This window comes from Adelges cooleyi, unplaced genomic scaffold (assembly GCF_023614345.1).
Source record: "Adelges cooleyi isolate 19-005CV unplaced genomic scaffold, UGA_ACOO_1.1 ACOO_flye_CR_arks_rails_tigmint_CR_PRNA_1, whole genome shotgun sequence".
Classification (NCBI taxonomy): Eukaryota; Metazoa; Arthropoda; class Insecta; order Hemiptera; family Adelgidae; genus Adelges; species Adelges cooleyi.
In genome coordinates, this window is record NW_026095751.1 from 2,991,552 (window position 1) to 3,003,981 (window position 12,430).

The 12,430-nt window shown below is 27.4% G+C and overlaps 1 protein-coding gene across 1 annotated transcript in view; it reads right to left on the reverse strand.

Moving 5' to 3' along the window:
* LOC126835705 (uncharacterized) overlaps positions 1–12,430 on the reverse strand; it is a 43,129-nt gene that overhangs the window by 23,857 nt on the left and 6,842 nt on the right. The gene's annotated exons all lie outside the window — the stretch shown is intronic.

Here is a 12,430-nt window from a genome sequence, read left to right on the forward strand (position 1 = left end):
TAAAACCATTAATCAAGTAAAATGTATCTGAAATCTGCATACTTTAATAAAAGTTGAAAATCCATTGTTTCCTTTTTTTTTTTTTCAAACCCTAGCTGTTTTTAACGGCGACTATTGTAAACAAATGGTAGGTATCACAAACTTTGAATATTATAAGAATCTTCGTATATTACAATGTATGGTTTTAATATCTATTTTTTTATCGAGAACTAGGTGTTTTTCTTAACATGTTTGTTTTGCAGCTGTTTTTGTCTTTAAATGTTTGAACTACTTTATTTCTTGCACGGTAGAATCCTGGTGTTTTAATAATTGTAGCAGATGCCCTGATACGTCTAATTATTAATATTTTACGTGTTACACTTAATAGGCATTTTTAAACAATACTTTTTCTAAAATTTAATAGGTACGACATTTTCCCACAATCCGTGTGGTTTTAAATTGCGCGATTATTTAACAACATGAAAATATGTTAAGCAACCATCTATATTCCCGTAGCTTCAAATTTTTATACATCTTATGTTTTGATTATTTAACATTTATTATAGATACTTATTTTTCTAATTTAGTCCTAATAATATTGAATGACTTATATTATTTAATGTTCAAAACCTTATTTTCTTTAGAATATTATTTTAATGTACGTATATGTGTATATTATCATCAAAAACGGTTTTGAGACATTTTATTTAGTGATTTTAGCCGGGAAGGTTTAGGCTATACAATTGAGTTCTATACAAAATTTACCCTTGCACAAAATTAAAATATATTTTTTTTTTTAAATTATGTTTTTAGCAGGTAAAAATGTACGGAGTCACAAATCACAATTGATGATTAAGAATATTTTTTGTTATTTATTTTGGATTATTACTATACTTTAATTAATAATAAAATATTAAAAATGTAAATTAAAATTTTTAAGTATTTTAACAGAAGAGTAGTTTTATTCATAAAACAAGTTTAATAAAGAAAAAAAATATGATTATACATTAGGGTGGTCGTTAATTTATTTCGACTCTGAGGGGTAAAGTATAGAAATAGTTTTGAAATGTTGAAAATAAATGCCCTAACTTTTTCAGATTTTTGATTTAAGAATAACAGGTGCTGCACAGGGCCTCAAGATTTTTATTGAAATAACATTGTTATTACTTATTTTCCAATAATTGTTTTATTACAACGGCTAACTAACTGCAAACAAATTTTCAACTATGAAGAAATGTCGGGAATTGGTACTGGTACAAATGAGAATGTAGATAAAAGACAATCCAATTAATTTCTAATTTATACAAGCCACTTGTATAACATTTTTTGCTTATTCGATAATATTAATAATGAATACTTCTAAATCCATACTGGTACAATGATATCTACATTATGACTCGTGTTTACATATTATTGTGTACAGGGTTATTCTTTTAGCATGAACCACTCAATATCTCATAGGGTTTAATAAGAAATCAAACTATTTTTTTTGACATTTTCATGTCTTAGCTCTGGCACATAACCCTGGCAAATAACCGAAAAAAGCGTAACGAAAATATTGTAACAAATATTGTATCGCAAATGTGGGGCAACATTCTAAAACGTACTATTTCCAAATTAACAAAATTGAGTTTTATATTTATTCTTACTGGAAAAAATGCGGGAAATCGAATGTTGCCATCAGATTTTACCTAAACGTACCATTACCTTTGTTAAAATCAATTTAAATTCATGAATGACGTCAAAACGCACTATTTCCAAAGGCAAAAGTAAATCAAAAGTTACTTTTTCCAAATTATGTCAAAACGTACTATTGCCCATTTTAAATAGATGATCCATTTGAAAAAATGAAGCAAAACGTACTAATTCCTCAAATTTTTACAAAACGTACTATTTCCAAAGTACACCATAGTGCACTATTTCCCGCAGTACGAAGATAGGGGATTAAATTGAATTAAATCCATAACGTACTATTTCCATTGGTTTTAAATTTGTATGAAATCTTTTTTAATTATATTATTATTACATTTAACTATAGATAAATATTGTGCGGATTTATTTTTTTTATTTTTTTGTTTATTTTATCAGCTGACAATAAAATCATCATGTCTCTAACTTCATTATTATTGATAAAAAATTGGGCCAAAACTACAGTATTGTGTATTAGCACATAATTCCACCATATAACAATGCAAACAACAGATTTTTGAAAATGTCTTCATAAAACTGCTCGACATCTTCTGGAATAGTAAAAAAATGTAAAAGTTTTCTTACATCATCTTATTTGGCGATTTTTACATGATTTGTCTGTGGTAAAACTTCAAGATTGTCACACATTGAGCTTATTTTGCATTTTTTTTTAACACATCTACAGTTTCTGGTGAACCCTTCATAGGTTTCCGAAATTCCAACTGTTTGTGCATTCCTAAGTAATGGACTATTACAGTTTACTATTTGTGATAAATTATATTATAACCATATATTTTGTTACTATTTTATTAATTTGTTATCTATCAAACAATAGTTAAATATTGTTTATGTCTAATTTATTGTTTTATCAATTGTTTTAATATATACATTATTAATAAACAATACATCTGAATACAATTAATACATTTTTATTTATTATGTTTAGCTAATATTTAAGGAATATATTACTGCCCAAGAATATCAACAGTTGAGGTTGTATTTTGTTAAAATTAGTATATATTTGTAATATTCATAAATTATTAAAAAGTTTTTCAGCCGAGTCTGCAACCACAAAAGAGCATTTTCATGTCTCGTTGAAGTACCGAATAAATTTAGATTAGGTGTGGAATTATAATTGAAAAAAAAAGTTATATGGAGCTACCAGTTACAGCATAAGGCCAAGGAGATTAAAAAATTATGTACAATCAAGTTACTGGCTAAAATTGTAGTGTTTGTTATCTGGCCAAAAGTAACTTAACATAGAGAATTAAACTATTTTGAATTTATTTTTTAGTTCTAATTTGAACGTTGAACGTACAACATATCTCTTATCTCAAATCAGATAACAGCGTAACAGATTAACATTCGAAATAGATCCGAAATGGTCATTCCGATAATTGTCTTTCGTCGTCGCTTCGTAGTTTTTGTTACATTGCGGCGCGTAACAGCGTAACGCTTTTTTGGTAACACTTTTTTTCGGTTATTTACCGGCTAAATCTCACCCATATCTCCTATCCCCTATTCCACCCCTATCTCCCGTCCCCAACCCTTTCGCTTTTTTCGTTACGCTCTTTTGGTTACGCTTTTATGGTAACGCATGTATGGTAACGCTTTTTTCGGATATTTGCCAGGGTTATGTGCCAGAGCTAAGACATGAAAATGTCAAATGCTATTTATTTTTGATAATTATTAAAAATGAGTACAAAATGAAAATAAATTATTATGGGATAGTATACTTTCCTAAGTAAAACGCACCAATTCTGGAAATAGTACGTTTTGACAATAAAGATACAAAACGTACTATTTCCTCAAATTATATCTAAACGTACTATTGGATGGAAATGGTACGTTTTGGCACAATCGATAAACTTAAAAATTTAATTTAAACCATTTAACTAAAATATTACTTATGGGAAATAATAAAATCATGTTTATTTAAATATTATACATTTTTTGGTATAATAAATCTCTACGATAGTTCAATCGTTCGAAACAAAAAACCATCAATATTGAAAAAAGTGAAAATGGAAATATTACGTTTTGGAATGTCGCCCCACAAATATTGTAACGAAAAATGCGTTACCAAAAAATAAATAAGGATGAAGATAAGGTTGGGGTTGGGGACGGTAGATAGGGGTGGGAATTAGCCGGGACATAACCGAAAAAAAGTGTTACCAAAAAAGCGTTACGCTGTTATGCGCCGCAAGGTACCAAAAATCATTCGACAATTCAAAGACAATTATCGGAAAGACCATTTCGGATATATTTCGAATGTTAATCCGTTACGTTGTTATCTGATATGAGATAAGAGATATGTCGTACGTTCAACGTTCAAATTAGAACTTAATAATAAATTCAAAATAGTTTAATTCTCTATGTTAAGTTACTTTTGGCCATATAATAAACACTACAATTTTAGCTAGAAATTTGGTTGTACATAATTTTTCAATCTCCTTAGCTTATGCTGTAACTGGAAGCTCCATGTAATTTTTTTTTTTTAAATTATAATTCCACAACTAATCTAAATTTATTCGGCACTTCAACGAGACATGAAAATGCTCTTTCCTGGTTGCAGACTCGGCTAAAAAACTTTTTTATACAACCTTTGAAGCTTAAATGGTTACGTTTAGATTTTATTAACTTTTTAAATTGAAAATAATGTACTAAAAATGTTGACTGGTCGATAACCAGTTTCGGATAATTATTTTTGAAGTTATTGAAGATTCAAGTTTAGGGCAGGAGGAAAGGTGGAGTGTAGTATTATTTTTATCTGCACGCATTTCCCAACCGCACTTCACCTCCCATCTTAACTTTGAAACTCTTATGTCTTTAAACATAGTTATTCCAAACTAGTTATCGACCACTCAAAATGTATACAGGGTGATTCTTTTAGCATGAACCACTCAGTATCTCATAGGGTTTAATAAAAAATCAAAATATTTTTTTTCATATTGTTGTTATACAATATGATCTCAATTTTTCAAAATTTTTTTTGTTTTTACCCCCCTCCCAACTTAGTTTTTTTGATAGCAAATAAAAGGGTTACGTATATATTTGATTAACTTTTTAAATTGAAAATAATGTACTAAAATTGTTGACTGGTCAATAACCAGATTCGGATGACTATTTTTGAAGTTATTGGAGTTTCAAGTTTAGGGCAGGGCCAACCACCCTTCCTTTCCCATTTTAACTTTGAAACTCTTATGTCTTTAAACATAGTTATTCGAAACTAGTTATCGACCACTCAAAATGTTTAGTAACTTTAATAATATTAATATGTTATGTGATAGCTATTTTAAATAAATTGGTATGATAATTTGTTTCATCAAAAACAAAAACTATACATATTTTAATGTGTAAAGTTTAAAATCTTGGAACAACCAACACTCGTAGTTATTTTTTATCTATTTACACTGCTACAGCAACATCAGAAAAATTGTTCAAACATTAAAATACACAACGGACAAAACAAAATATGAAAACAACTTGGTTTTGCATTATTTTACCAACAGGAATTTGTCATTTGTTTACATTACAACAGTCGTTGTGAAATAGTCAAATAGGTAAATAAAGTTACTGATTATACACTAACGAATCTCCGTATGTGTAGCGACATCTACTCAGAGGAAAAACAATATTAATATGTTTTAATATTTTTGCTATTTAAATAAATAATAAGTACCATACTGCGGAGATCTCTGCATATTATTCGATACAAAAAATTTAAGCATTGAATTTATACTTTATTATTATTTTACACAAGTCAAGAAATAAAATATCACATTTATATCGCTTACAAATAACAATAAACTCTTTGATTAAGTATAAATGTTTTTAATAACACATAATAAATTTTTTTTAATTTAAGAATGGGTATTTTTTACACAATTATAAAAGCTAATATTTAAAATTTAACCTTAAATGTTCAACAGTTTTATTGCCGCATCTTTTTTTTTTTTTACTAGCCAACTCTACATTATTCGAATGCTAAAGTATATATTTAAATAAAAGAGTTTTAAGAATTTAGACTTTATGTATTCTTTTACTTAATAACTCATAAAACTTTACAGTACAATATTTGGAAGAAAAAAAAATAATAAGAATATTGGAATATTGTTGTAACAAAGTAGATTCAGACAAGTTTTTTATTATACATAGTATTATGTTTTTCAAAACAACTTTAAAGATAAGTAATGTTTAGTATTAGAATACCAATTTCTGTTGGAATTAAACGCAAATATATTTAAAGTTATAGTAAAATGGTTTGTGTTACTTGTTAGTATTAATACAAACAGCACATAGCTGTCAAAACCCGATCTCTACCAAGTACCATCTTTATTCCCATAACTTGTTATTCACATTTTGATCTTAATCTTAAAATCTTAAAACAGAATAAATAAAGAGAAATTAAAATTCAAAAATTTGGATAGCAAAAGAATGTACACAATAAAACAAATGAATGTATCAATGAAATTCTTTTGCAAAATCTTGATAAAAGAGGAATTTAAATCCTTATGTCTTGATTTATATGTTAACATCTTTTATGTTTATAATTTGAGCAATTACAAAACAAGTTAATACAATATTTCTTTTGAAACATAGTACGATGTTTGTTTTTTAAAGAATAGAAGAATATCACTTTTTCATATAATTAAGTAAATAACGGATATTTCTTTAAAATAACTAAAATTAAATAATATGACACTTTTTTAGCTTTTGGAAAAATGCTATAATAGTTGTATAGATTTACTTTAAGAAAAAAGCAATTTTTATATTAATAGTTATTGATATTCGAACAATTCCCATAACTTGTATAGTTGTATCCAATAATGGGCAAACAAAAATAATAATTGATTCTAAAAAACAAATGGGAGTTGTGATATTTCGGATTACTTGTTTTGGTTTTTATGGGCAATACTACTGTGATTAGTGACAACAACACACAATATAATAACCTGGTCCAACTAAGTTTTAAATCACTGTTTAGGGGAATACATTTCTCCCCATTTCTTAAATCAGTAAAGATTTTATTTGTAATTTTTTGTTTATTATTTCAAGATGTTTCAGAAAAAGTGGTAGTATTATGTTCGTTGTTTATAATAAGTATTAAATACAAATTTAAACATTTATCAGGACCACCTAAGGTAATACCGATTTGGTACAGTTACATAAAAATATGACATATATTTTTTGTTTGTTCTTGCCAGGTATAAGCCCAAAAATGCCAAACTAAAACGTCTAAGCCCCGATCGGTGGAAACAACGGACGTTAAACGTAAGAGTGAGACATACAGTAAATGTATTACGATTTCCTGAACTAAAAATGTTTTATAATTATAGCTTATTACATGGAGTTTTTGAAAATTCATTTGTTGGGTAAATTGTACTTCAATATTGTATTGTTGGTTTTTTTTTATCAAAACCTAACTGTTTTTACAGCAACTGTTGTAATGTAAACAAATCGTAGGTTCTTATAGGTATCACAAACAAAGATTCACATTCTATGAATTTTTGAATTTTAAAATAAGAATTTGTATAGTTTTTTATCGAAAACGAGTTGTTTTTCTTAACATATTTTGATATACAGTTGCTTTTGTATTTAAATATTTGACCTATGTTATTTCTTTTATAATATTTTACAATATTTTCCCACAATTTGCATGGCTTTAAGTTGCACGGTTATTTTTCAACCCGAAAATATGTTGTTAGCAAAGTTCACGTTTCGTTTTACAACGACTGTTGCTATGTAAAATAATTGCAACATCTGTTAGAGTCGTATACTTATAATTTTTAATGACTAATCTGAAGATCTCGTTAATTTACATAACTTTGACTATTAAAAAGTAAAAAAAAAATATAACCATAACGATTATTCTACATTTGGATACAATTCCTATTAAACACATTATAACACTAAAGGACAAAAAACCTATATTTACTACAATGTATTCAACTCAAATTGAGTTTATGTATTTATTATTATATTATAGTTGTTATTATGTAACATAAAATTGTTGTTTCACTCTTGTGTAAGATTTGTGTAAGATGTGTACCGATTTATGCAAAACTTCATTAATATTGTCTACTTGGTCGTCAAGTACTTGATATGGACAGTCACATAGAATATATTTCAAACTGTGGTATTTTAGCTTTGTTGTTTTGTATTTTTGACTACAACATAAAATATAGTATTTTATAATTTATCCAAAGTTCGAATTTCGGCCACTGGAGGTTTGTTCTAAGGCGAGCAATTGTCTAGGGTAAAAATTGCCACCTGCACCTCTTTCTGGGGCCCACTTGTTTGGTAGGCATTCTGATATAAGCCCAAAAATTAATATTTTATAATTATAGCTTATTACAAGAAGTTTTTGTAAATTCATTTGTTGTGTAAATTGTACTCCAATATTGTATTTTTGTTTTTTTATTTTTATCAAAACCAAGCTGTTTTTCACAGCAACTGTTGTAATGTAAACAAATAGTAGGTGCTCCATATGTATCACAAACAAAGATACATATTCTATGAATCTTTGAATTTTACAATAACAGTTTGTATAGTTTTTTCAACTTATTTTTTTATCGAAAACGATTTGTTTTTCTTAACATATTTTGATTTGCAGTTGCTTTTGTGTATAAATGTTTGACCTATGTTATTTCTTTTATAATATTTTACAATATTTTCCCACAATTTGCATGGCTTTAAGTTGCACGGTTATTTTTCAACCCGAAAATATGTTGTTAGCAAAGTTCACGTTTCGTTTTACAACGACTGTTGCTATGTAAATTAATTGCAACACCTGTTAGAGTCGTATACTTATAATTTTTAATGACTAATCTGAAGATCTCGTTAATTTACATAACTTTGACTATTAAAAAGTAAAAAAAAAATATAACCATAACGATTATTCTACATTTGGATACAATTCCTATTAAACACATTATAACACTAAAGGACAAAAAACCTATATTTACTACAATGTATTCAACTCAAATTGAGTTTATGTATTTATTATTATATTATAGTTGTTATTATGTAACATAAAATTGTTGTTTCACTCTTGTGTAAGATTTGTGTAAGATGTGTACCGATTTATGCAAAACTTCATTAATATTGTCTACTTGGTCGTCAAGTACTTGATATGGACAGTCACATAGAATATATTTCAAACTGTGGTATTTTAGCTTTGTTGTTTTGTATTTTTGACTACAACATAAAATATAGTATTTTATAATTTATCCAAAGTTCGAATTTCGGCCACTGGAGGTTTGTTCTAAGGCGAGCAATTGTCTAGGGTAAAAATTGCCACCTGCACCTCTTACTGGGGCCAACTTGTTTGGTAGCGTATAGTCGGCATTAAATGTATTAACTAGATTCTAAGGGAAAAATTACCACCTGCACCTCTTTTTGGGACCAACTTTTTTGGTAGGCATTCTGATATAAGCCCAAAAATGCCAAACTAAACCGTCTAGGCACCGATGGGTGTAAATAACGGTCGTTAATCGCAAGAGAGAGACATATAGTGAATGTATTGCGATTTCCTAAACCAGAAATGTTTTATAATTATAGCGAAAACTCCTTGTAATAAACAAGGTGTTTTTGTAAATTCATTTGTTGTGTAAATTGTACTCCAATATTGTATTATTGTTTTTTTTATCAAAACCAAGCTTTTTTTCACAGCGACTGTAGTATTGTAAACAAATGGTAGGTTCTCCATATGTATCACAAACAAAGATTCATATTCTGTGGACCTTTGAATTTAACAATAACAATTTGTATAGTTGTTTATTAGATTTGCAGTTGCTTTTGTATATAAATGTTTGACCTATTTTATCTGTTGTTGTTTTTTTTCCACAAACGCTTGCAGTGCTTTTCATAAGATTTAATACAATATTTTTCTACATTTTGTATGGTTTTAAATTTCATGGTTATTTGACAACATGAAAACATGTTGTTGTAATGACAATAATTCACAACACCTCTAAGAATCGTAAACTGCAAATTTCTAACGACTAAGAACTTAATTTACATAATTTTGACTCTAAAAAAGAAAAAAGTAGGTAGAAGGAAAGGTGGAGTCCTCCCGCCCAAAACTTGAAATTTCAGTACTTTAAAAATAACTAAAACTGGTTTTGGTATTCTTAATTAAAATATTTAATGAAATGTATGTGTTACGATTTAAGTTTTAATAGTTGCCATCCAAAAAAGTAAGTTGAGAGTGGGTAAAAACAAAAAAAATACTTTTTTTTATAATATAGGTGAGAGCTGTCATATAAGCTGTGTTAGTTTCAAAATCACTGTTGGAGCAAAAATATATTAATATATAATGATTAGACACATTAGGGTGGGCCGTTAAAATTTGTTACGTGATAGAATTGTTTAATAATATTAAAAAATATTGTAAAATGCTATAAAATACTTTTAAATTTTTAACGAATGTTTATGATTTTTGATTGTAATAAAGTAACAAAAAAATATTTGTAACGATTACTTTACAAGTTGTGTGCAAGAATTTTATTAAAATAATTAACTATGATGTAACACATGTAGCATTGAAAAATAGAGGCTAGAAAAAAAATGTATTTAAATATTATAAAAAGCAAAAGCCAAAGCGTGTATATAGTAAAAATAATACATATTCTAATATTTTATATTTTAAAATAAATTATAGCCATTAAAATACACTTTTAATGCACACAGTTCAAGTACGTATTGGTAAAGCTTTAACATCAATAGCCCTCTCCCCATGCATAATATGAGCAGCCATATTTACATCAACAATTTTTATAGATGTATTATTGATTTTTTAGAAAAAAATTGTTTTTTTTAACTTAATCATGTGACTTAATTTATTAAGGGAATCTGAACGGATAAACATAATAATGATAAAATGTATTAACTAGACTCTAGGGGAAAAATTTCCACCTGCACCTATTTCTGGGGCCAACTTTTTTAGTAGGCATTCAGATATAAGCCCAAAAATGCAAAAATAAACCGTCTAAGCTCCGATCGATGTAAATAACGGACGTTAATCGTAAGAGAGAGACATATAGTGTATGTATTGGAATTTCCTAACCAGAAATGTTTTATAATTATAGCTTATTACAAGAAGTTTTTGTAAATGTTACTTGGGAATATTATTTATAATATAATGTAATAAAATAATTAATTTTAAAATCCGTTTATAATTATTGTAAAATACTTCTAACAAATTAATATTTTATAATTATAGCTTATTACAAGAAGTTTTTGTAAATTCATTTGTTGTGTAAATTGTACTCCAATATTGTATTTTTGTTTTTTTATTTTTATCAAAACCAAGCTGTTTTTCACAGCAACTGTTGTAATGTAAACAAATAGTAGGTGCTCCATATGTATCACAAACAAAGATACATATTCTATGAATCTTTGAATTTTACAATAACAGTTTGTATAGTTTTTTCAACTTATTTTTTTATCGAAAACGATTTGTTTTTCTTAACATATTTTGATTTGCAGTTGCTTTTGTGTATAAATGTTTGACCTATTTTATCTAACCACACATCATCTTCCATCTTAACTTTAAAAATAGCTATCCAAAACAGGGTTACCGACCAGTCAACATTATTAATACATTATTCTCAATTCAAAAAGTTAATGAATTTTATGTGTCACCGTTTATGTATCAAAAAAACTAGTTTGGAAGGGGGGTAAAAACAAAATTAGAAGCAATTGAGATCATATTGTATAAAAAAAATTATGGAAAAAAAACAAATTATTAATTAAACCAAGTGAGATATTCAGTGGTACACAATAAGTTGGTCATCCTGTATTAAAGCTATTTTAAAATAAATGTGATGTCAACGATTTTGACCAATAATAAAATAATAACAATCCATATTTTAGAAAAATATGAGTTTTTAAAATGTTAACATAAAAGATTGTATGAAGTAACACCCATAGGTATTTGTCATTTGTTTACATTACTACAATAATTTCAGTAATATGGTTTAAAAAAAAACTTGTTTTCGTAATAGAACATAATAATATTGACATTTTATGATAGTTAAATGTACTTCTCATTTGTTTACATTGTAACAGTTGTTGTGAAATAATGGTGTTGGATTATACGCATGTATAACTTGGTGGAAGTTAGTATTTAAGTAGAAATAAAAACACAACAATAATATGATTGAACATAATACTATTAAACATAAAAACACACAGTATATATACAAAGAATAGTATATACAACGTACGTTGCAGTTATAACAGCATCCGTAATAGAGTAGTACTAGACACCTTAATACTATGGTTTGTGTATAATAAAATCTAGGTCACAAATGAAAATGGTCCTTGTATCAAACAACTTTTAAATAATACATAATGATTTCTATAATGTTCGCATATACTATTATTTATAAAGAGAAACCGTTGCTTGACGTTTTGCTTGCCATGAAATTGTAGATGACCCCAACATGAATAAATGTGCCGAAGTTGATCTCCGGCATAATCAGAATCTGTGATATTCTCAAATCTAAATTATTATCAGATTTATAAACCAATCCGTAATAAATTGTATGTTTTACGTAACGCATAATGCGTTTGACCATTGATCAATGAGCATTAGTTGGTTTTGCCAAAAATCGTGACACAAAATTGACTGCAAATGCCAAATCTGATCTTGTTAATTGTGACAGGAATACTAAACTTCCCACAGCTTCTCGATACGGTACTTGACCTTCTTTTAGTACTGTTGAATCCGCGTGAACATCCAATGTCGTTGACT